We start from the raw sequence: 26,789 nt of genomic DNA, 5'->3' as shown, positions 1-26,789 counted from the left end.
GAGAGAAAGAGGGAAGGAGAATTCTTGTAGTATTGGCTGTGCTTCCCACAGTTGGGTCTCACATAATCCCTGCCTATTTTTATATTCGCTCCTCCTTTACTTCAGCCAGCTGTCATGAGTTCCCGTTCCTTGCAACCAGAAAACCCCTAACTCAAGCAACCTTTTATACTCCAGACATTTCAAATGACTGGCAGGTCTCTGACTTGAACAGTCATGTTCTCGCACAACTAAGCATTGCTAGGTGCGGTTCCAGCCCCACCTCCACATTGCCACTTCTATTCCATATTCTTTTCTTTCTTTGGACTTTGCTCACACATCCCTCCTGAGTCTGGGTTAGGACTTCGTTCCCATCCTCCTCATGTAAAGCTCTGTGACTGTGCTTATCATACAACATTATGTTTTCTGATTTGCTTGTCTATAGTTTTAACTGTAGCTTTCATCTCTGTGCTAAGTACAGGGTCTGGCACAGAGTAGAAACTTAATATATTTATTTAATGAATGAGGTAGAGGTACACAGTGGTAAATATATCTGTAAAATAGAGGTAAGTTCTAACCAGTCTGAAGACTCGGGATCCTCAGATGTCCCTTCCAGCTTCATGAGCCAAAACAGAAATAATATGATCTGATGAATTTATTCATACGTAAAGGACTACAGGAATGTACTCAATATGCCTTTACACTTAGCTTTGCTAGTAGTGTTGTTCAAAGCAATGTTCTTACTGAATTTTTTGTCTGCCTATTTTATCAGTAACTAAATATACTAACATCTCCCAATAAAATAGTTGATTTTTTAGTCCTCATTTGTAGTTCTGTAATTTTTGCTTTATGTACTATGAGGTTATGTTACTAGGAGAATACAAACTTAGAATTCTTTTTTATTTTCCTGGCGAATTAAATCTTTATCACTATGAAGAGTCTCCCTCTATCTCCAGTAGTGTTTTTTGTCTTGGAGTCTACTTAATCTGATATTAATATAGCTATTCCAGTTTTCTTTTGGTAGTGTTGCATGGTTAGTTTTCTCCATCTCTTTTCTTTTGACCTTTCTGCATTTTTATGTTCTAGATACATCCCTTGTAGATAGCATGTATTTGGGTTTTGATTTTTCTGTCCAGTCTGACAATCTCTGCTAGCTGGTTACATGGATTGGTGGCCCCGAGGTTTATCACACCGACTAATATTTATGCCCTTATGTAGTTTCCTCCTCTTGACTCTGGTATGAGCCTAGAATTCACTTTATCCAACAGAATGTGGCAGAAGTGACAATATCCTAGTTCTAAGCCTAATCCTTTTGGAAGCCCCAAGCTTGTGTATAAGAAGTCTGCCTTCCTCCTTGGAGATACTACGTGGAGAGGCCATGTGGAAAGGAAAACGTCATGGAACTACTTATACAAAAACCAAAGAACCCAATCAACAGTGAGAACCAGGCCCCATACGCATGATTTCAATTAAGCCGATCCAGCTAACCCCCAGCCATTGAAGCCATCCAGCTGAGCTGCCAGACATGAAAGTGAAGAAGCTATCTGGGATGTTTCAGCTCCAGCAGACATCACCCAGAGATGAGATGAGCCACTCCCTGTGTCCTACCCAAATGCCTGACCCACAGAATCATGAAATATAATCAAATGGTAGTAGTTTAAAGTTATTCAATTTTGGTATCATTTGTTACATACCAATAGGTAACCAAAACAATCAGATCAGGATCTGTTTCCACTTAATGTAATTAGTGATATATTTGGGTTTAAATATAACATCTCATTAAGTACTTTCTCTGTCTTGCCTGTTATATGTCCTCATTTTTCTCTTATCTGGCATTTATATTGATTACTTTTTATTATTCCATTCCCTTTATTCCCCTTTTAGATTGGAAATTGCATAGTGTGATAGTCAATTTTACGTTTCAATTTGGCTGTGCCACAGTGCCCAGAATTTGTTCAAACTTTATTCTAGATGTTTCTGTGAAGGTGTTTTGGGATGAGATCAACATTTATATCAGTGGACTTTGTGTAAAGCAGATTATCCTCCATAATGTGAGTGGGCCTCATCTAACCGGTTGGAGACCTTTATAGAAGAAAGACTGACCTCCCATGAGCAAGGAGTTCTCCTAGCAGACTGGATTTGGACTTGAACTGCAACTCTTCCCTGGGTCTCCAAATTGCCAGCCTACTCTGCAGACTTTGGATTTACCAAGCCTCCACAATTGCTTAAGCCAACTCCTTAAAATAAGTCTCTCTCTTTCTATGTTTATAAACATCCTGTTGTTTCAGTTTCTCTGGAGAACCTTGAATAATACACATGGTCTTTTACTATTCTCTTAGTGGTTGTTCTAGAGCTTACGAGCTGCATTCTTGACTCATCAGTCTACTATTAATTGTAACTTTTTCCATCCACCTAGATAATGCAGAGATTTTAGAACGCTTGATTCCATTTACCCTCTCCTGACTTATATACCATTGTTTTTTATTTTTAAATACAAAAGACATTACTATTCTTGTATTATAGTTGATATCAATATTTATTTAGATTTACCCACATATTTATCATTTTAATTGATCTTTATTTCCTCATGTATTTCTGACCTTATTACAATTGTGATCATTTTCCTTCTGCCTCAACAATGCCACTGTGAATCTGCTGGTACAAATACTTGGTTCTGTTTGCTTGAAAATTTCCTTTTTTTGTGTGAGGAAGATTAGCCCTCAGCTAACATCTGTTACCAGTCTTCCTCTTTTTGCTTGAGGAAGATTGTCACTGAGCTAACATCTGTGCCAATCTTCCTCTATTTTATGTGGGATGCTGCCACAGCATGGTTTGACAAGCAGTGTTAGGTCCATGCACAGGATACAAACCTGCAAACCCTGGACCACTGAAGTGGAGTGTGCAAACTTAACCCCTATGCCACTGGACCAGCCCCTGAAAATTTCTTTTTTTTTTTTTAAAGATTTTATTTTTTTCCTTTTTATCCCCAAAGCCCCCCTGTACATAGTTGTACATTCTTAGTTGTGGGTCCTTCCAGTTGTGGCATGTGGGATGCCACCTCAGTGTGGCTTGATGAGCGGTGCCATGTCCATGCCCAGGATTCAAACCAAGGAAACACTGCACCGCCTGCAGCAAAGCGCGCGAACTTAACCACTCGGCCATGGGGCTGGCCCCTGAAAATTTCTTAATTTTGCCTTCATTCTTAAAACATTTGCTTTCAGTCCTTTAACATTATCAGCCCATCATTTTCTGGCTTCAGATAGTTCTGTTAAAAAGTCAGTTGTGGGGCCAGCCCCGTGGCCAAGTGGTTAAGTTCGCGGGCTCCACTTCGGTGGCCCAGGGTTTTGCCAGCTCAGATCCTGGGCACAGACATGGCACTACTCATCAAGCCATGCTGAGGTGGCATCCCACATGCCACAACTAGAAGGACCCACAACTAAAAATATACAACTATGTACTGGGGGGCTTTGGGGAGAAAAAAGGAAAAATAAAATCTGAAAAAAAGGTCAGTTGTAAGTCTAATCGTTGTTTCTTTAAAGGTCAACTCATTTTCTCTAGTTCCTCTTAAGATTTTTCTCTTTTTCTTTGGATTTAGCAATTTTTTCATGGTGTGTCTATGTGTCAATTGTGTGGATTTAAGAAAAATTTTATCCTGCTGGGGATTCATTAGTTCAAAATATTATTTCTTCCCAATGCTGTCTTTTCTTTTCTTCTGGAATTCCATTTCTGTGCATATGAAACTTTATCACTGTATCTTCTATGTACTTTCTCTATGTTTTGTATTTTTCATCCTTTTTCTTCTTTGTGCTTCATTCTGCATATTACCTTCTGACATCTTCTAGTTCACTAATTCTATCTTTATCTGTGTCTAACATGCTGTTATACCCATCATTGAGTTGTTATTTTCAGTCAGTGAATTTTTTGGTTCTAAAATTTTCATGTGATTTTTTTTCCAGGTTTTAGTTATCTGCCTAAATTTTTAATCTTGTGTTTTATTTACTTATACATAGTAAGCATTGTTATTTTTAAATCTGTGTCTGATAAATTCACTATCGGAATCCCTTTTGGGTCTGTTTCTGTTGTCTATTGTTTCTGCTGTTTTTCTTGTTTCTTTGCGTGACTGGTTATTTCTTATCATGTACTAGATATTGCATTTGCAGAATTGTTTGTGGAAATGGCTTGAGGCCTAGAATATTACATTACTGCTGAGAGGATTTTAGTTTGCTTCTGCCAAGGGCTTGGGGGCATTAGCCCAAAGGAATTACCCTAATCCAATCTCAGGGTTGAGATGATTTGAAACTGAGATGTCATCCCTTTACTGCTAAGATGTAGCCATTTGGATTCCTCATCCAAAGCAAGGGAGCTTCAACAGAGTTCAACAAAGCAATCCTTACTGAAAGGATAAACGGACTTCCCTGGGCCTCCATCATTCCTCAGATTCTGGGCTGGTAATTCCCATCTTATTAACTCTCTGATGCCTTTATGCTGATACTTTTTATATTTTGCTAAGTTTTTCTAGTGCCCTCTAGTAGTGCCAAATCTAGTAGGAGGATTTGTCCAAATTACTGCCAATACCAGGGGGTATAGAAATGAAGACATTATTAAATAGAGGTAGTTGCTCTTAAGAAGTGCATTGAAAAAGATCCTTAAAGAAAAAACAATTAGACTTTTATTTACAATTCCACCTTTTTAACCCAAGTGGCAGTTCAATATTTAGGAATGCTGTATCCAAGTCCTGGCATCATGTAATTTGAGGAAAGCTACTTCTTTTATTAACAAATATTATTGAACATCACCTCTGTCCCAAAAGCTGTTCTAAGAAATTAGACTATAAAGATGAAAAAGACGTGGTTATTGACCTAAGGTGCTTGAAGTCACCATTCCTTATTGGTAAACTGGTTATTTTTAGAATCATTAATTCATGATCAAAAAGTTGATATATTTTGTTAAATATACGTAACACAATGATAGACACATTTAAACTATAAACAGGTATATTTGAGTTCCTATCACCTTTCAGCCTAAACATGAGGGCATTTAAAACAATATATTTTTAGAACTTAAAGTTTATTATTGAATATGTTCTTTTAAAGTATTGTGGAGAAGCAAGAACACAGGCTTCACAAGAGATCTTAAATGCAAGGATCTTCTTTTTCCTAAAGAGTTAAGCTCTGGTTTCCTAGCCGTTTTACTCTTGAAAACTCCTGGGAAAAGCTACTCATTCTGAATCATCATTATTTTTAATCAGAACTTTTCCTTGGTAGTTGTTCAAAGTCCTCTAAAATAGCCTCTAAGTATACAAGTGTCCCTGGACTCTAAGTGTGACAGATTTCCTAGGAGATGGGAGCCTTACTGGCAGAGATGATTTCAACGTGCCCAGACTCCCTGGGGTCAATCAGTCAGTAGAGAGGAAAAGCAGAGAGAACTTAGTGGATGAGGATGCTGTAGATTCATTACTTGACCTCGGACAAATTATATAACTTTTCTGGCTTGGTTTTTGCATCCATGATAGATTGGGCTCCTAGATGATATATCTATAAAGTATACAGAACTTTCAGCTCTCATATTCTGCGATTCTTCTAGAGTTGTGGAGGTCTGTTTGGCCACCTGAGTTTAAAAGAGATTAGAAGGGAAAATAAAAACTACAGTTCAATATATCAAGTAAGATATGAGTACAATAACCTGTAAGGAGATGAACAACTATATTACGTTGTTGGCCACCATGACAATGGCCAGCAGAGATGAAACAAGACTGGGGTCTGAGGAAGCTGTAGCTCTCCAGAAGCCACTTTCTGTCCATCTTCCCTTCCTTCTTTCCTCTGCTCCCTTTCTGCTACACTCTTCCTCCAGGAACTTCCTTCAATTCATCCACATGGGGGGGCAACAGTGATTGCTTTGAAGGGAGAAAATGAAGCAACTCTTGCTTCAATTGAAGCATATTGTACATTCTCCTTATGGTCTTTTACTCTGAATGCAGCTATGAGGCCCTTCAGGACAGTGCAATGAAAAACAAATGGAACCAGCAGATGACTTTGGACATATCATATAAACGCGTTTTCATCTGTAGAATGAGGGTCGAACACTTCCATTTTTGTTTTTACATATTCTGATGCCTATAATTCTTGTATCTCTCTGTCATCCCCACAGCTTGACTTTATTATCAGCAGGCAGCCTGCTCAGCTCACTTTATACTCAGAGCCTGGCACTTAGTGAATATCCAGTTAACATTAATTGTTCAGGAAGGAAGTGAACTTCTATTAGCACCTACAATGCATCAGTCACTGTTCAGGTCTCTTTCATATACATTTTCTTCTAATTCATTCAACACATTTGTGAGATAGGTATCACTATTCTATTTTTGGAAGATGTAGATACAGATATTCAGAGATTTAATTATCAGGATCATAATGATAGTTCTGCCACTTACCTTATATTTGATAAGTTATTTATCTACGCCTCAGTTTCCTTATCTGTAAAGTAGGAATTCGTAAGAGTTAGGATAAGGTCGGCAGATTTAGCAAAAAACAACTAAAACAAAACAAAAATAAAACAAAGAGGAAGTACATCTCAAATGGAGCATTCTTATATTAAAAATTTTCTACATTTATCTGAAATTCGGATTTAACTGGGCATTTCTGTATTTTATCCGGCAATGCTATCTTAGCATTATGGTTATGACAGTTCATGTAAAGGACTTAGCCGCGTCCCTAGCACTTAGTGAGCACTCAGCAAATGCTATGCTTATTAAATTTTGGATCTGATTCCAAAGTCCTTTTTTTTTTTTCATGGCAAGCACACTGAGCTGAGTTTCCAGATAAAATTTAAGTCAGGCGAGGGTAACAATACTTTAAGTTTAGATTAAGGCTTTATCCTTCCTAAAGCGGCTTCAAAGCCTGGCCACAGGCGGAATGCTCTCGGCGAACCCCACAGAAGCGGGGGCCCTTGGGGACCGTCCCGCAGTCCCAGCACAGGCACCCGGGACTGAGCTGCCCGGGCGGCCCCTTCGCCCCGCCCCGCTCCGGCCCGCCCCGCCCCGGCTCGGCCACTCAGAGGCTGCGCCGCGCCCTGCCGCACTCCTATAGGCCCTTCCTGGGACAGGCGAGGCCTTTCCATTTTCCCGCCTTCCCCAGCCCCTCCTCGGCCCGAAACCCGCACTAGCCCACAACGTCTCCGCCCTGCCTTCCGTGAGAGCCCCGCCCTTCCGGACACCGCATCCCCCTTCCTCCCCGACCCGGCATTCTAGGCAGCCTGCGGGGTCCCGACCCGGCCCTTCGGTAGGAGGCGGGAGGGGCCGGGGAGGGGCGGGCAGAGCCCCCCTCCCGAGGGTCGCGAGAGGCGGGGACAGGAGGGAGGGGCGGGGCTAATCTCCTTGGCGCCGCGTTGCCACGGCAGCGGGGGAGGGCGGGGGCCGGGGGAGGAAGCCAGCGGGCGGGGGATGTGGGGCTCCGCGGCCGCCGCCGCAGCTGCCGCTGCCTGCTCGTTGCCGCGTCTTCCCGGAGGCGGCTGCTGGAAGCTGCCGGAGTAGCTGCGGTGCTCTGCCATATTGTGTCTTCCCCTGCCCGTCCTTCGCCTCCCCGCTGCGGCGGCCGAGCTGACGGTGAGTCCCGGGCGGAGCGGCGCTCTCCGGAGCCGGCGCCGCCCGGCGTTCGCGCTCCCTGCCCCAGCCCGCGGCGTCGCTCCCGGGCGCGGAGGCAGCGCGTGCGGCCGGCGCCGGGCGTGGGACGCGGAGGGCGACCGTCCCGTGACGCGCCCGGACATTTTCGTCCCGTGAGGAACTGGCCCCGGCGCGGGGGTCTCGCCGGCGCGCGGCGTGGGTCGTGTGTGGGCTCGCGGGGCGTGTCGACTGCGGGGCGGGCGGCCCCGTGAGGAGTTCGGAGTTTTTCCTGAGAGGTAATGACCGCCCGGGAGCTGCGTCGCGCGGCGGAAACCGCGGCGAGGGGTGCAGGCTCCCCGGGAAGGCTCGCGACGCTTAGGGCTCCACTCGGGGCGGCTCTGCGGTTAGGGGAAGTGCCCCACGCCCCTCGGGAGGCTTTGCAGCGCCCCCTCCCCCGCTGGAGCGCAGAGGGAAGTGCCGCGCGTGGAGTCCGCGTCCGGCCCTGGGCGGACGGGCTGGGCCCGGCCAGGTAGTGCTCGGGGAGGCGCCGGGCGCGGCCGGGACTAAACTTCGGGCGCGGGGCGCTGGGGTGGACAGGGGCGGGGCCCGGATGTGGGGGTGGCCGACCCCGGCGCCCTCGGGCCCCTCCTCCAGCGGGCGCCCCGGGGGCCTCCGGGGGTGGCGGTCTCGCTGGGGTGGGAGTTAGTGTTTCAGCGCTGCAATATGGACACTTCCTGTTCGCCGCCCCTCTCGGGCCGGTGCTTACCTCTAGCCTTCATTCCTCTCTCCCGGGAAGGTGAGGGGTCGGGAGGGCGTGTGCGAGGCCCCTCAGTCCTCTGAGGTCGCCCCACCGCTGCTGCAGCGAGTCTGGAAGCCCGGAGGACGGTGGGAGTCGGGGGAAAGCGGCCCATGTGCGTACCGCTCCAGCCTCCTGTTTTACTCAGCTCTACCCCTTTGCAAGATGCCTGTTTCCACCGCGGCTCGCGGGAGTTGGGGTATTTCATTCATTGGGGCACACTCTCGGGATCTTCTTGGACCTGATTTCTGCTTTAAACTTTCTTTAAAGCATCCCCTGTACTTCGTTTTCTCCTTACTGGAAAAAAGTAGCGTGCAAAGAAATGACATAGACTTTCTTCTATCCCAACTCTGAGGTTGGGGGAGGAGGTCGGTTATTTTTTTCCAGGATACTTTATGCTGTTTCTCCTGTCTTCCTTGTGCTGGTGACAGCCACGTGGCCGGCTGAGTGTAAGAGAGTGCCCTAGCGCCTCTGGGACTGAGGCTTCGCTGGTAGCCAGGGGCTTTGTAACCGTGCTGTAGCATCGCATCCACATTTATTTTGGTGTTTTTTTTCAGATGGGGAAGTGGAAAAAGCTGAACTGTTCATGTCTGTCTCTGTTTCATTCGAATTGTGAGACTTATCTCCGTTTCCTTGCAGTCCTTGTAAGGTGTATATTGACATTTTTGCCTTTCTCTGCCGTTTTGATGATTCATCTTTAAAATCTCAGCAGTGTTAGGTACCATTAAGGAGTGGTGGAGACTAAAATATTACATTATGGAGTTTCCTAACTCTGGAAAAAAATCGTTTGACTTTCAGAACCATTAATGAGAGGTTCTAATGTAATCAGAGACAGTCACATTCTGGCGGATTTCTTTTTGATAGTTTTATAAAAGTCTCAATTTTTTCTTTTTATATAAAAATTGTGATCTGAAAAGATATAAATATGTTATCGGTGAAAATACTTGTTTAGGGATGAAATAAATACTTCGATTTGTACGTGTGCACTTTCTTAAGCTTTTCGAGAAAAGTACTAACAGTTAATATGAATCTTAACATGAACAGATTTTATTTTAAGGTAATGAAATTTAATTTTTAGAATATATCAAAGTAAAAAGTCAAAGAGTTGAAGATTAAAAATCTGAGCTTTTGGGGAGTTTGGAAATCTTTAGAATTTAAGTACATGTAATCCTTAGTTACTAATGTATCCTGTTTCATTTTGTGAATGCTTTGATGGATTTGAATTATTTTTGTAACATGTTTTTATTTGAATCAGTTTTAGTTGAAGAGTACTAAACCATAGAAAACATTCAGAATGTGTAAAAGAATTGTGTAGAGAAGTTATAGCAACACAATTTATTACAATTTTAATTGCGCCATAACAATGGTTCTCAATCAGTGAAGTTAATAGATAAAAAGATTGGGGAGGCTTCAGTGCAGAAAAGATAATTCAATTGAGAAATGTGTGTGTGTGCTGACCACTGAGAGCAATGCTTAGTTGAGAAAGAAAAGTAAATGAGGTGATGAAATACTTATATAAAGCAGGAAGCACTGAAAACATATGTTGGAAGATAACTACATTATTAGTTATGGGATCCAGCTGTCAAGTGGAACTTTAAAAAATGTCATCCAAACAAGACTTATTCTTGTTCTTATGGCAGCTTATTGCTTAGCTACTCATTGTATGTGTGTTTGTGTTGCTTTTAGATTGTTGTCATTTTAGTAACTGGATTTTGCGTAAATGCGAAAAGGTCCTCCAAAATAAAGTTTTGAGGGCCCAATGCTTTGCTGATTTTTTAGGGAAGAAAAAGAGATCTAAGATTTGATCCCTATTTTTAGATTGAAGAGACAAGATTAATACACATAAAAAAAGTGCAGTGTAAGAGGATATAATTAGGAGTTAAATTGTCTGTTGCAGGCAGGTGCTATAAGAGGTAAGAGGAGAAGGAAACTAGAGGGTTTGAGTAGGCAGGGGAGGCTTCTTGAAGAAAGTAAGGTTCTTGCTCTCTAAAGTCTAGCCTTCATGTTACTCCCATTAGATTAATCTTCCTAAAGATTATATCACTCTGATGACCAAAACCCATTACATCAAGCATGAATACCAAATTTCTTCTCAAGACTTTTCCAAACTTTGGGTCCCAGTCTTCTCCATCTTATCTTCCACTAACCTATAGGAACTGTTCATTATTCACTACTTTTACATGGTATAACAATTTTACTTCTTTTTAACCTTTGCTGGTATAACATTTTTTTGTTGGAAATGCACCTACATACGTCCTCTTAACTGAAAATCTACTCAATCTTGAGGCTTGGCTGAAATCTTGATTGTCCTGCGAACCTTAGAATCATAGAATTTTAGACCTGCTTTCACCTCTCTAACTGAAAATTCTTCCTTTCTCTGATAGTGTGTTTCTTTTCGGCTGTGGCGTTCTGTACTGCCTTGTTTTCATTTAATAAATATTTTTTGAGCACCTACCTTGTGCTAAGCACTGTTATAGGAACTAAGTGAATAAGACAAATTACCATATTCTTTGTTAGTTATCTTTTTAGGTTTTATCACTCCAAGCATGTTATAGAGTCTTTGACCACCCAGAGGAGTCTTATTTTCTGAGATATATGTTATATGCTTAGTGGGTGTTTGATTATTTTCTGAGTAAAGGAAAGGCAGCACTTATGGTATGAGGTGGAGAGATGGATGGAAAGGTCTTTCTTTACAAGTGTAGGGTACAAAAAAATAGCCAATTATGGATGGCCTTGAAAACGTCACTTCTGAATTTAAATATTGTTTAGTCAAAAAAAAAAAAAAAGATGGCATTTGAGCCTGGGAATGATAGGATAAAATCCTTATTTGAGGAAAGTTCATTTGACAGCAGTGTGCAGGACTAATTATTAACTGGGAATGGAGAGGAATGGGAAGAAGACAGATCTATTTGAAGAAAAAATTAGTAACTTTGAGAAGGCGGTTTAGAAGGGGAGCATCATCAAGAAGATGGAGAGTCTAGTTAGTTGAGTATAAAGTGAGTGGGAGATAACTAGGTGAATATGACCGTTAGTGACTAGAGATTAGAGGTTTGGGATAATCCGTTTAATATAGATGTGACAGCTAATGTTATAAATTTTGCCAGAGAGTTAATTGAAGTGTTGAAGACTAAGAATGATGCTTTGGGAAACTAGAATTCAAGGTGTATTTTCTTTGGGTCATATATGACTTCATAATTAATACTATAGACTTGTACAATGCCTATGGTATTGTTTTATTAACATTATTTCCACTGTATGAGAATGCTATCTCTGTCTTACCACCAAATATAAAGGGACCAAAAGAATGTTTATCATCATTTGCTACCAAGGGATTTTGATTCATGTATTCCTTATTTCCCTTACCCTAAGTCTTTTTATTTAAATAAACTTTTTATTTTATTTATTTATCTTTTTTTTAAAGATTGGCACCTGAGCTAACAACTGTTGCCTATTTTCTTTTTTTTCTTTTCTGCTTTTTCTCCCTGAATCCCCCCAGTCCATAGTTGCATATTTTTTTAGTTGTGGGTCGTTTTAGTTGTGGCTTGTGGGACACTGCCTCAGTGTGGCCTGATGAGCAGTGCCATGTCTGTGCCCAGGATCCGAACCAGTGAAACTCTGGGCCACCAAAGCGGAGTGCACAGACTTAACCACTTGGCCATGGGACAACCCCTGTGGTTTGTTTCTTAAAAGAGGAAATACAGAAAAAAAGGGAAGGGATTTCTTGTAAATTAAAATTTTGCAGTTCCTTTTGCCTGCCCTATACCTTTGTCGAATTCCTCCATCCTTAAAAGTTTAGTTAAATGCTACTTCCTCAGGGGCTGGCCCCGTGATGTAGTGGTTAAGTTTGGTGCACTCTGCTTCAGCAGCCCAGGTTTGCAGCTTTGGATCCTGGGTGCAGACCTACACCACTCGTCAGCCATGCTGTGGCAGTGTCTCACCTACAAAATAGAGGAAGAATGGCACAGATGTTAGCTCAGGGCAAATCTTCCCCAAGCAGAAAAGAGGAAGATTGGCAACAGATGTTACCTCAGGGTGAATCTTCCTCAACAACAACAAAAAAATAAAAATAAATAAGCATAAGTGCTACCTCCTCTATGCTGATTGAACAACATTTATTATAATCATAGCAACAATTATTACCTTTTATTGAGTACCTACTATGTTCTGTCATGGTATTATACTAAACACATGAGTATACAGTTTAATTCCTCATAACCCTGCAGAAAGTGTTTTATTCTTATAGATAAACAGATAATAAAAAGTTATTTAAATGCAGTACTGGATATTTGAACCCAAGTCTGTCAGACTTTAAAATTTTGTATTCTTTGTACTGTGACCTGAAGCCTTTGAAAAATGGCTATTTCCCAGGATGCGGATGCTTGCATCTTGATCTGTCTCCAAGAAGGATTAGGGAAGTATACATGGTAGGGAGAGAACACTAATATTTATAAAATGCCTATTCTGTGGCAAGAATGCTACTACCTTATTGTTATAGTGAGTTAAGTAAGTAGTGTTATTCCTTGGGATTCAAGGAGGTTAAGTCATTTGTCAAAGACGGCATAAGGAAGTTGGTGGCTGATGGGTCTGCTTGATTTCAAAGCCTTACTCTTTCATTTTTCTAGTACAGGATGCTACTATATTTATTCATTCATTGAAACGTTTGTTTTTTAAGTGGTCTGTGCTAGAACATAAAAATGAATGTATTGAATTCTGCGTAGAAAGATTTATATTCTAGTGCAGTATTTCTTAAGTGGATAATAGACTCAATGTAGCAAACTGTGACCAGCGTTTCTTAAAAAAAAAAAATCAAATAGAAAATTTTATTGTGTTGTATGTGGTAAGGATAAAAGTGTTATGTAGTGTAGGTAGTGTGTTGTAGATCTCTATAAAAATAAATTTCTTATTGGGGGATAGTGTCAAAAATTTGAAAACTGCTGGTCTAGTGACAGAGAAGGAAAGGTAAGCAAATAATTATGAATAATAATAAATAGCAAGTAAGTTCTATAATAGGATTCTATATAGGATGCTAAGGAAGTATGATGGAAAAAACAGACAATTCAAGGAAGGCTCCTGGAGAGATGACTTCAGGCAGTTCTAACACATGGGGTAGAGATCCTCAATATATCTAAAAGCGTGAAGGAGTGAAAGAGCATAGTATAGTCAGGATGCTTGGGGTGGTGTGAAATAGTGGCACATAGGAGCCAGAGATTTTAGGGAATTTGTAGGCCACTCTACCGAAGATTTTAAATTTTATTAGGCCTATAGTTTTTCTGGAGTCTCATGGTGTTCTTTTGCTAAAGAGCAAATACATTTATGTATTTTATTCTGTCATACAATGTAGAAACAATTTTAGGAATAGAAAATTTGACCATATAACATGTATACACTGTAAAATGGTAACTTATGAGCACAGCTGTTGATAAAAACAATCACAACCAAAAAACAGTTAAGTAGTTTTGAGATGACTACCAAATGTTCTTTCCTACTTTTTCTTGTTTTGTCATCTGCTGCCTATTGCTAGCAGACTAATGGTAGTAAGTGCTAGAGTTTTAAGATAACTTTGTAAGAGAGAAAGTTGTTTGTTCGCTTTTCCTTTAAGTTAGGAAGACAGCTATTGTTCAGTTTTGAGGGCATCTAGGGGTCAGCTATTGGAATATTAATATCAGAGTTTGTGTAAGTCAGAGTTCACAAACTTTACCTACAGTTGTGCTTCGTTTGGCTTGTAATATTTTTTCATATTTCCCTTATTTGCTAACTGTTTTTTGTTTTTTTTTTTGCTAAGGAAGATTTGCCCTGAGCTAAGATCTGTTGCCAGTCCTTCTCTTTTTTTGCTTGAGGAAGATTCACCCTGAGCTAACATCTCTGCCAGTCTTCTTCTATTTTATATGTGGGTCGCTGTCACAGCATGGCTGACTAGTGGTGTAGGTCTGCACCTGAGATCCGAACCTGCAAACCTGGGCCACAAAGCAGGGCGTTCTGAACTTAACCACTGTGCCCTGGGGCCTAAATATTGGTACACTTCACCTGAAATATCTAGAGTTCTGCCATCTTGTGACAGCATTGGTTTCATGTTCCTACATGGCAGTACTGACTGAAGCTTATAAGTAACTGCCTTCTTTTTGGCCGTCTCCATCATTCTCTGTTGTCTTATACCAGGCCAGTTTCACTCATTTGTTGCCTTTCCAGGCCTTGTAAGGCATTTGAATTGCCTGCTGTGTCCTGTACTTTATGAAGTGTTTAAAAAGGAGATTTTGGTCTTTGAAAGATCATTCTGCCAGTATTGGGGAGGATAGATTGGAGGCATATGAAAAGGGTCTGGTTAGAATTTAAATGCCATAGCACAGATGAGATGCCCTTTTCTTCTTTTGAACCGGTAGTACTTTGTACCTTTCTTAAAGCATTTAGTAAATATATCTTTCCATTTATAGTTTTATGTATCACTTATCCCTTCAACTAAATTGTAAATACCTCATACATAACACGTGCTGGATAAATGCTTGTTGAATTTAATTATGTTTATTTTTAAGGCTACCATGTTTGTTTGTCACAAAGATGAGTTTTCTTGGCAGTTTTAGAGTACCTCTTAACTGAAAGAATCTTTCACACATTTTAAATATTAGTTGCAGTTTATTCTAAGAATGAGTAAATATCAGATACTTTTAAATCATGGGTTACATATGAGAAACAGAACAGGTGAGTACTGTATAATACGATTGTAGACTTTTAATTCATTGTCATGTTTGCCAAATGTCAGGACAAAACATTGTGCGAAAATTGGTTTCTTGGTTGGCTATGTAATTTTAAGTTGGTTTGAAGATTATTCCAAAAGCTTTTCACTAATCTGTTTTCTGTTGATACCTAGAAGTGGTTTTAAATTAATGTCATCTGTAGTTTTTGATTTTCCTAAATTCCTTTTTTACCCTTTTTATTGTAAAGTGTAGATGCAGAAAATTACACAAAACAAACGTGTAGTTTAGTGAATTTGTTATAAGGCCAGCACCCATGTAACCGTCTTCCAGATTAAGGAATAGAATTTTGCCAGCCACTTTAGAAGCCCTTCCATGTGCTTCTTCACAAAAATAACTTTCTTCCTTCAAAAAATAACCACTATCCTGACTTTTTTGAAAATTACTTAATTAAATTTCTTTTTGATCTTTTTTTTTTCTGCTTTTTCTCTCCAACCCCCCCTGGTACATAGTTGTATATTTTAGTTGTGGCGTGTGGGACACTGCCTCACCATGGCCTGATGTGCCATGCCATGTCCGCATCCAGGATCTGAACCAGCAAAACCCTGGGCCGCCAAAGCGCAGCTCGAACTTAACCACTCGGCCACAGGCCAGCCCTCTTTTTGATTTTTATTACCCAGACGCTATAGTTAAGCCTGCCTGCACCGTCCCTCTCTCTCTATTTATTTTTTGATCACATTTTCTTCATTTTCACCTTCTGTTTCACTTAAGGCTTTATCTTAGATGTTTATTTTTTCCTGTATTCCTTTAAGTCTTCATTTCTGAAATGATTTTTTTCTTTTACTTCAAATTCTTTGTTGAGCTCTGTCAGTTTATTTCTGAGATTTTCCAGTTCTTATTTGTATTTTTCTTTCATATCTTATATAATTCTTTTACTCTCATTTTGAAATAGAAGCTCGTTTTTATCTATCCTGTGAGCATCTCTTTCTGGCATGCTTTCATTGTCTGCAGGATGTTATTTTATTCTCCTTTTTTTCTTTTATTTATTTCTTAAAAAATTTTTTTATTGTGGTAAGAACACTTAACATGAGATCTCCCTCTTAACAAAGTTTTGAGTGTACAATACAGTATTGTTAACTCTAGGCACTGTGTTGTACAGCAGATCTTTAGAACTTACTCATCTTGTGTAATGGAAACTTTATACCCATTGAACAACTCCCATTTCCCCTCCCCCCCCCCCCACCGCCGCTTCTGAGTTTGACTATTTTCCTATTTCTTTTTTCTTATTGTGACTTTGTATGATATTCAGCCTCAATACTTTTGCTCATTTCTTTATATTAAACTGGTTTTCTTGAACTTCTAGGAGGAGGCTTGGTTCAGATAGCTGTTTTAACTTCATGCGTTCTGTTATTTTTGTGCATCATTAGGAGAAATGGTAGATGGCTTGCTGAGATTTCCTGGCTCTGTTCTACTCTGGCACTTCCATCAGGACCTTCTCTTTCCTTCATCTTGTTTGTCCCTGTCCTGCTCAATTTTGTTTCTATTACCAGCACTTTCTCTTAAGTGTAGGGTCTGTCTTGGAAGAGAGCCCCAGGTGTCAGTTTCAAGAGATCTAAGGCCTTACTCTGGACCCTTTGCACTTATCCACGCTTGTAGTAGTTTCAGCTTCTCAGACCGTCTCTCAGTGCTTTGCAGTGAATACCTGTTGGCTGTTTTTTGCTTCTGTTCTCACATCCCTCAGATACCGCATTGCTTCCCTCTGCTTTCTCTCACTTAGACACTGATAGAAAACAAGTCTGTAGCTGTTGGTGGTTTCTTTCAGTGCTCTGTGTTTTGGGGTTTGTGGGGAGACTTTGTCAAATAGTTTTGTTGTAAATGTTACCCAAGGGTTTTTGCGTTTGTTCTCTAGTTGCTCTGTTTTTAGCTGAAGATTCATGAGGAATCAAAACTTTTCTTCCATCTTCCCATAATCCTCTTCTTGGTAATTTTAATTTTGGGCATTGTCACATCTTTTTTTCCAAAAATCTTGGCAAAAAACTTTCATTTCTTCTGAAATTACTGACACTTAATGATGTCCACTGATTTTACATGTCATAACGCTCTGAACCTGTTGTTTTGGCCTGATTATTTCTTCTTAGTTGAGAGAGCATTTACAAATAAATCTATTAAAGATCCTTTGGGAAATTGTGAAAGGGTCATGGGATTATCTTTCTGTTGCAAATACAAAAGCTTTAGTGTGTTGACATTTAATGCTTTAGCTCTTTCCAGTATTGAAAAGCTAACCTGCATTACGTACACCTAGGGCCATTTTTTTTTTAACTTTTTATTAAGATTATGATAGTTTACAACCTTGTGAAATTTCAATTGTACATTATTGTTAGTCATGTTGTAGGTGCACCACTCTAAGGCCATTCTTAAATTACAGAAAAGAATTGGGTTTAATAGCTTAATATTGATTGGTTAGAGTTTTGAGAATTTGTTGATTTCCCTTTATATAAAGATAATAATTGAGAAATATGAAATAATCAGAAAGCTTAGAGGGAAGTTCTCTTGATATTTAGAACAAAAAGATATAAATAATTTTTACAAGGTGAAGATACTCATTTAGCAAATATCAAATGCTTACCATGTGTTAGGAATGAGATGTATGTAAGTAAATAGTTGCAATGTGAGACATACCCTTCTAAACATAGATTCAGGAGTACTGTGGGAAAGCAGAGTAGGAACTAACTTTCCCAAGGAGTGGGATTGGGTGAGGTGGTTTTTATAGTCATGATGGTGTATCCGTACCTTTAATAAACTCCTTATCTCTATTTGTTTTTGTAAACTTTTTCATTAGTAGTAGTTCATACAAATGGATCTTCTGTAGACTTCCTTCAGTTACTACTTCAAAATGGCATATTGTTCAGGTGGAATTAAAATAATTAGTATTTAAAGAGTTTTCTTTTGTGATAATACTATTTTCGAAATACTTCTTAAGTGAAGAACTAAAATTTAGGAAGTGAAAATATCACAAAGCAGAATGGAAACATAGTATCTAGCATAGTATTCTGTACTTGAATGTTCATTCCTCAGTAAATTTTTTTTAATGAATATCATACTTCACCCTTCAACTTTTTGTTCCATATAGTTTGATAAAAACACCTCCTTTGTTCAGTTGAAAAAGCTTAACAATATGTATAATTTGGGTATAATTTTCTCTTTGCATTTCTAATCTGATTGGCGACAAATTAGGGCCAGATTATACTTGCTTGAAGTACTCTGCTTAGGGGTCTTGTGTCCTTTGTTTTTTCTTCTCCTTTCCTGGTTTTTCATTTAGTCTGGATTAAGTACTTTATAAAGTATGAAACTTCAGTGTTTATAAAATAATTTCATGTCTACTGTCTCTTTTGAGCTATTGACATGAAAACGATGGTAAAAAGAGGACATATAAATCCAATTGCAACATAGTAGGAGAGACAAAAAAATCCCTGAAAGAAGTTCAGGTGGGAATTACATGGAGGAAGTGTAATTAAATTAGGCCTTAAATATTAGGGTTTTGGCTGAATGGTGATAGGGAGAGTAGATAGTCCAGAGAAAGCATATAAATAAAAAAATGCACAGGAAGTATTTGAACAGGATTAGTCTGGTTTGGAGTAACTTCAAGTAGACGAGCATTAGCTTGAGGATGTAGCTATTGAGTGAGATATATTGATGATAGCATATACTTTTTTTTGTCTTCCTTTCATACTTACCAAGCAGTCTAGGTGGGATGGCACCTAGTATAGTAGTTAAGAATGACCTCTGGAGCATCTCAAACTCAGCAGGTCAAAACAAAAACACAAAAAACCTGCCACAAACATTGATCTACCTCCAAGATGAATAACAGCTATTTTCTTTCAATGTTCTCTATATTATCAAATAGAACTAGCATCCACTCAGATGCTGATCCTGTCTACTAGAAGTGACAGCTAGACTACTTAGCTGTATATAGCTGCAGTTGATGTGGCTGCTTAGAATTCAGATTATATTCCGCATAAGTTTATTTAAAAACTTGAATGTTTGTTAGGGTATTACTTTGTAAAATGCTCTGGAGATAGTCTAATAACATAAATATCTTTGACAATTTTTAGCATAAATATATTTTATTTCAGTAAGCGTACATATAGGGTTAGTTTAGTCCTATTTAAAATGGACTCAATTCTATGTTAAATTAACCTTACTTTTGGGGCTAGTGTGTGGCCTAGTAGTAAAGTTTGGCGCGCTCTGCTTCACCAACCCAGGTTCTGTTCCTGGGGGTGGCCCTACACCACTTATTAGCAGCCATGCTGTGGCTGTGACCCACATACAAAATAAAGGAAGATTGGCACAGATGTTAGCTCTGGGTGAATCTTAGGAAAAAAACAATATATATATATGTATATATACTTTTGTGTCATTTTAGAAGTACATATAAAATCAGTATATTAAATCTACCAGTATAGAGTCCTAAATTTTGCTTTCTAAATTTGACATTGGGGGCTGTTAGTAAGATAAGATACTGTTATCTGCCTTTATTGAAGGTATTTCTGATTATGAATGTGCTTTTAAAAGATGCTTATTTTCAGTGGAACAGTTGGCTGTACGAAATTTACTGCGTGGTGACAATTATGGCTTATCTTCAAGGCATTGAAAATGGTATTACACGTAAATAACTTTGATGACAAAGAATACCACCAGTATGTATTCACTGCCAACCAAATTTACCTTTGGACTTTAGGATGTTAGATCTGTTGACTTTCAGGTTTCTGTAACTTTGTTCCTTTCAGCCTTGCTTTTCAAGTGCAGCATAAGACTATCAAAGAACCAAAGTGCTAGTTGGCTAATTGGTTACTATATGGATTGTAGCACAGGTGATATTACTTCTAATTCTAGATAGTAAGGATATTTCCCTCCATTAGTGGTTATTTTTCTTTTTTGATTTCTGTGCTGTCAGTTTTTTCAGCTTTTAACGTATTTTTGTTCAGACACCTCATTGATTACAATCCCAAAGGTTGAGAAGTTGGATTTTCTAAGCTAGAATTACTGTGAGAGCCAGTATTGCTTCTTTTCTGTCACTATATTCAATAACATGTAGGATAAATTAGTGCTATGTTTTAGATACCAATAGAAATTTACAAATTATTTTGTCATCAACTTTTTTTTAACACTTACTAGAAATAGCCATTTTTCTTGTCAGAGAAGATGGTTTTCACTCAATATAGATCTTCTATGGTACTACTTTTTGAAATCAGTATTTCTTTGTATGAAAGGGAAGATTATGTGCTAGGGATTCATTGTAAAGGAAAGCATTTGGTCTTTATACAGAAAATATCAGGTTTGTTTACTGGTTAGAAGCAAATGTGTTTCATTTTTTACTTATGGAGCTGTTGCTTTGTTTTAACTTCCCCAAGAAACTAATGAACAACTTAGACTTTTTTCGGGGGGAGACAAATGTGTAGGGAAGCTCTATATACTGTGTACAAATAGCACAAAATTATTTAGATAGAAGTGGCATTTAAACCGTGGTTTACACAGTATATCTGGGCAAGTTAGGGTAGGAGAAAAGTGGATTCGGTGGAAGGTTACCGCAACAGAATTTTCCCCCCAGATTTTTGTGTTTTCTGCTTTTAGCATGAGTTTGAGAAAGGTTTTTTCCCCCTCAATTTCATTTCTTTTTTCACCCATATTGGAAAACAGTTTTCCTATGAGACAAATCTTTGACCCTTTTGTGTTCTGCTCCCCCCCTCCTTTCTTGACTGGAAAATGCAGCTGCACACATTTTTTGTTTAGAGACAATGGATCACATGCTGTGTCACCTAAATCTATGACCAAGAGGCAGTTTTATTCCTAAAGAGACCATAATGCTTCAGTTGTCCTGGATACATGACATCATGTAGCATTATAATCTAAAATACGTCTTTTTGCGGTACATTTGGAATTTGAATCTACCCTCTTATCTCAATATTGGATTTTGTGGTATGAACAGTATTTTTAATAGAGATTCTAATCAAAACAAAGAATGTATTGTTAATTCAATAGGAAAGGTTTTGACTTCCTTCTTTTTATATGTCTTATTTTTTTTCTTACCTGAGGGTTACCAAAGTTATTAGATATTTTGAGTCAATAGAGTATCTTTAAAGTTCTAACGTTTCTTAGGTTTGTTACATAGTGCCTTGCAAATAGTATGTGCTCCATACACTTTCTTTTGCTACCAATGTGATAAATTAACAAGAAGAAGATTGTTTTTCTTTTCTTTTTCTTTCTTTCTTTTTTTTGGTGAGAAAGTTTGGCCCTGAGCTCACACCTGTGCCAGTCTTCTTCCCCTCTTTTGCATATTTGTATATGGGATGCCACCACAGCGTGGCTTGATGAGTGTTGTGTAGGTCTGTGCCCAGGATCCGAACTTGTGAATCCCAGTCTGCCAAAGTGGAGCACATGAACTTAACCACTGCACCGCCGGGCCAGCTCCTGTTTTCCTTTTTTGAAAATGAAGAATTTTAAGATTTAGGAAATAAATAGTATCTGTAAACTGCTAAAATATTTTATGTTGAGCTGATTATAATAAGCTTATTATACTGTTGAATAAATCTAGGAAATATAATGCTGTGGCTCCTAGTCTTGAGAAATGATACCTTATTATAATTAATTAATAAAAATAGTTCATTCTTAAGGAGATTGGAGGTGAGGAAAAGAGAGGGGAATTGAGTGGAAATTTCTTTTATTATATAATATATCTTAATCAGAGACAAAGCTTAAATTACAGTAAAAAACTGAGGTAATTGCCAGGCAGTTCTAATAAAATTCACGAACATTTTGGATTTCTATGCTATGCCCTAGTTTTGTAGATTTTTTTTCTATGAAAAACTTTTTTTAGTGACTTGAACTAAGTGAATGACTGCCTATTTCCCTTTGCTAGGGTTATCTTAGCCCAAGTCAGTGGTTTTTTTATATTGGTTACTTTAAAGTAATTGGATGGGAAAGCCACAAATCTGAGGTGGGGCCTAGTCCCTGGTTGCTCTTTTGATATTTGTAAGATTGTTTGATTTTACTGATGACATTAAGTTCTTGGTGGGAGGTAAAATAAGTCGATAAAAATAGTTTCCAAATGTCTTAAGACCACATAAAAAGACAGAATTAGAAATTGTAAATGTGTTTAATTAAATGTAACCCAAAAAATCATATTCATTTGACACATGCTTCAGGAATTTAGATATTTAAAGTAATTGTTTATAATGAGACTGATTTTAAATAGGAAGTTAGAATGGTAGGGTGAAAATGGTGTGAAACAACTTTATCTGTAGGTCAGATGCTGCCATGTAGTTCATGGTTAATTATCCCTTGCCTTAAGCATAGAACTGACTGCCAATATTCTTCAGAGCCTCTTGGTACAATTGCTCAAGTGTTGGTTTCAACTTCTTCCCCCTTCTAGTAGAACATAACAGATGGCATGGTTTCTTTTGACTTCAGTGTAGTAAAAGCTTTTTAGAAACAGCAAAATTGATTTTCCTCATTACTGAGTAATGAGGAAAGACATATTCAGTAATTGCCTCAGGGGTGCAAGGAAAAAAATATATTGGAATAAATTTGCTTTGGGATATCAAGAATTGACTATCATATTTTTATTTTGACCTGAGTCTTTTTTCAGTGCTATTTTTTTTCCTAATAAGAATTTCTAGATAATATAATGGATTAAATGTACATTTTTAACAAAAAATCATCTTGCAAACAATAACTTATAGATTTAGGGCTCTAAGAAGTATATATAGGTAAGATTAAAACTTAATTAAAATTGAAAAGTGTAGGATGAATAGACTCAATAATGTAATTTGAAAAGCATTTTTTAAAAGTATTAATAAAACATCATTATTAGAACTGAGTTAATTGCAGCTATTCCTCTTTTGCTGTGGATCCATATTACTTACTAAAGTATACACTAAAAAACTTTCGTATTCGTGAGAATTGCTAGACTGAGAGCCTGACTTTTTGGGTCATTAAATTTTGTGTTCACGAACCTATATTTTTAAAGTACTATAGATAATATGCTGAAATTCAAAATATAAATAATATCTTGAAAGTAGAGAAGAAATTATTTTGAATATTTTAACTTGATAAGAATTCTGTAACAAGATAGTAAATTCTGAATGAGTTTTATACAAATGAATGTAACTATATATGTAGGTATTTATATTCCTGTCCTGTTTTGATTATAGCATTATGTTTGCCAATACATCTTTTCTTTTTTGTTGTTAAGAATGTTATTACTAGTGAAAACTCAACATATTTTATTTCAGAGATAGTGTAGTTATTTTCTTTATTTTTTATAAATTTTGTGTACGTGTGTGAGAATGTTAGCATCAGGCGGATCTGTTAATAAAGGAACTTAGACTTTTTGGGGGCTATTAAAAAATACTAAAAAAATTCTGAAAGCTTATATGGTTTAAGTTAATTTAAATTACTTAAACTAGAAAGATTTGAAGAAGGGTCTGTCATGTAGCATGATTGGTAAAATATTGACGTAGCATAACGGACAAAGTTCATGGAAACAAGTAGAATAAGGAAGTGAAAGTCGCATCATAAAGAAAATGATGAAACTTACTGCAGCCCTCTTCTCAGAAGTCCTAATTTTAGTTGCCTGCCTTGCCAGTGTGTCACTGGTCATAAGGGAGACCTATCCTTAATACTAGAGTGTTTTTTAAAAACTTCCAAACTTTAAAATATAAAGTATTGTTACTGATTTTGTACCCTAATTTTTGTATCTGAAAGATAAAACATTTATAAATCTACTACTTTAGGAAGAAAGCTAACAATAATTTTAAAAATTAGTAACAACAGTAATAATAATTATCATGTGTATAGCTAGTATTCATTGTGTATTTACTCTCTACCTCTGTTCTAAGTGCTTCATTATTATTCTCATTTAATGTGTACTGACAATCTTATGAAAGTAAGTACTATTAGAATTCTAAATTGGTAAGATCTTACGGCTTCTTGAGCGGCAGAGCTGCGATTTGAACCCAGACAATGTCTCTTCACAGCTCATGCTTTTAACCCTCTGCTTCACTGCCTTCAGTTGTGATAATAGTATCAGGAATAATGATATAGATTTTACTTTTATGATTTTTTTATAATGTGAAATTCTTATCCTTCACAATTTTAACTTCAAATATGCTACTCCCTCAAATTTCTGTTCAGTATCTCCTAGTATTACATATATTAATCCTTGTTCAAGGGAGAAGCCTTTTGTTTTACAGTTGTACGCTACTTTACCATAGCATCTAACAACTACAACAGCAGAGCCATTAGTGGAGTAGGAGTAAGAGATTTCTTTTTGAAGTTTCATAGAAAAGGGCCAGGAGAGGCTATTCTGAATAGCATATCTCTTATATGTCTCTTTCTCTACCTTTTATCCATATTGCTAGATGTAGAAATACCATAATCATAATCCGGTATAGCTATAACTTTAGCTTTGGTATATATTTTAAATTTCTATATACATTTAGGTACTTCTGACATTTTGAATTTATAATATAATACATTTCCTGCTTATCAGGAGGTTACTTATTCTGTATCCTCAACTGTTAAACTACAAATAGACAAAAAGGGACTCCTGAGTAGTTGGAGAAAAAAATTACAAAGTTTATGCATTAAATTCGTGCACCTTAAGATGAGCTCTTTGCCTTGTCAGATCTTACTTATCGTGATCTTATATGAAATTCTAATGAAATTTACCTGGCTTTCCAGTCTGTAGCAGATAATGGTTCTATAATTCCATCTCTGTGATTTAGAAATTTAAAATACTCTGAAAACCAAAAGTTTTCTCTTAACCCATTTAATGGCAAAACATGATTTGAACTAATATAACACTGCTTATGGTCTTTATTTACCTCCCTCTTCATGTGAATATACATTTTGCTGCAGAAATATTAGTGTGTTTATTAAGGGGTACTGCCTCAGACCTTACTGATACATCATATAACACATCATATTTGCATTGTAGTCCCTTTCTAAAATCCAAAATATTCTGAATTCTGAAATACTTCAGGGATTTCAGATAAGGGATCGTATACTTGTATAATCAGGTGCAGTGATGATAGGACAAATGAAGACTAGGATATAGAACTAAGAAGATTAGTCCAATAACTCAAGCATAGCAGTGTTCGGCCTTTTAGTGTGGAGCCATATTTCTCACCTTGAATAATGTATGGATTTCTTTTAAAGAAAAAAACTATAGGCAGATTCCATTTTCAGAATCACTGACTTTAGTTCCTGAAGTAGTTTTTTTTTTGTCTTCATTTTTCTTTTTGAAAATGGTGAAATACATTATACTGTTATTGAAATGAAAGCACAAAATGAAAATTTGCAAAACTTGTCACTCCCAGAGTGTCTCCATGGGACATCCTGATTTGAGAAACTGATAAAGTGGCAGTTAGTCCTATATCCTTGAGAAATCCCTGTAAGTATTATTCTTTATCAAGTTTTTGTTTATAGTGATGAACCTGAATCATAGCTAAGGGTTTAGAATATCTTTCATATATTTAAAGAGTATGATTTTTAAAAGGGATGAGAAGAAGCACCCTCTTTTCTTTTTTTGCTGCCCTGAGCTAACATCTGTTGCCAATCTTCCTCTTTTTACTTGAGGAAGATTTGCCCTAAGCTAACATCTATGCCAGTCTTCCTCTATTTTGGATGTGGGCCACCACCACAGCATGGCTGCTGATGAGTGGTATAGGTTCACGCCTGGGAACTGAACTTGGGCCACTGAAGCAGAGTGTACCAAACATAACCACTAGGCCACGGGGCTGGTCCCAAGAAGCACCCTCTTTAACAAAATGTGCACAGAATTTTTTTTTTTTTTGAGGAAGATTAGCCCTGAGCTAACTACTGCCAATCCTCCTCTTTTTGCTGAGGAAGACTGGCCCTGAGCTAACATCCATGCCCATCTTCCTCTACTTTATATGTGGGACGCCTACCACAGCGTGGCCTTTGCCAAGCGGTGCCATGTCCGCACCTGGGATCTGAACTGGCGAACCCCTGGCCGCCGAAGCGGAACGTGCACACTTAACCGCTGCGCCACTGGGCTGGCCCCTGCACAGAATTTTTGATAACCACCTTCTACCTCCAGGCAAATGTCCTCTATCTACTTCCAGTTGGGAATCACTGTCATAATGAACAGAGTGAGTTAAATTCCTGAAGTGTGCTGAGGCAGAAGAAACTTAAGAACCAATGCTGTAAGATACAGGATAACATGCATTAGAGATATTACCATCAGAAACTAATGTCAACGTCTATTTCCAGCAGTATGGTGAACTAAGTACCTGGACCAGACTTTCTGCTGAAAACAACCTAAAATGCTAGACAAAATGCATCAATGCTCTGGCACAAAAGTAAAGAATATTTAGACCGAACACTAATTGGAAACTCAGTGAGGTAAGCTGAGTACTAAAGCTGGCTGTTATCTTGAGGATATTTCCGAAATCAAGTGAGCTTCTGTCTTCATGACCTTGTGGGGCTTATGGATCAGGAAGCAAGGCACAAACCTAGCTAAGGTAAAACGTCAGCAGGAAATAGTCTTCTTCATTAATTTGGAGCCCTGTAGGGCTATACCTTCTAGGTATAAGAGTGATCTAGAAATTATTTCCCTTCATGTCCCCAGGGATGACGAGGAAAATTGTCTTTCTAGAATATTGCTGCTGATGGGAAAAATAAAATCTCTACTGAGAATTTGTTGCCACAAACC

At 38.2% G+C, this 26,789-nt stretch overlaps 1 protein-coding gene and 1 long non-coding RNA gene across 7 annotated transcripts in view; one reads left to right on the top strand and one right to left on the bottom strand.

Moving 5' to 3' along the window:
- Positions 1–4,625: 4,625 nt before the first annotated feature.
- On the bottom strand, positions 4,626–8,680 carry LOC123286583 (uncharacterized). Its single transcript, XR_006529093.2, has 3 exons — positions 8,337–8,680; positions 6,404–6,446; positions 4,626–5,583 (listed from the first exon to the last, which is right to left on the bottom strand). It is a non-coding gene; the product is annotated as an uncharacterized lncRNA (long non-coding RNA).
- The window catches only part of FOXN2 (forkhead box N2), a 57,139-nt gene continuing 37,465 nt past the window's right edge, over positions 7,116–26,789 (top strand). Inside the window, exon 1 of one of the 6 annotated variants that reach the window (XM_044772383.2) lies at positions 7,116–7,250. The gene's annotated coding sequence lies outside the window, so the exon portion shown is untranslated. Of the gene's footprint in view, positions 7,251–7,379; positions 7,574–7,661; positions 7,867–7,995; positions 8,100–8,225; positions 8,482–26,375; positions 26,480–26,789 lie in introns of those variants that run through there. The other 5 variants (XM_044772382.2, XM_014847942.3, XM_014847952.3 and 2 more) reach the window with 5 other exon arrangements.

This window comes from Equus asinus, chromosome 6, assembly GCF_041296235.1.
Source record: "Equus asinus isolate D_3611 breed Donkey chromosome 6, EquAss-T2T_v2, whole genome shotgun sequence".
NCBI lineage: Eukaryota > Metazoa > Chordata > Mammalia > Perissodactyla > Equidae > Equus > Equus asinus.
Note: the sequence above shows the minus strand (reverse complement) of the source record. Positions and strands in the feature narration are given on the sequence as shown.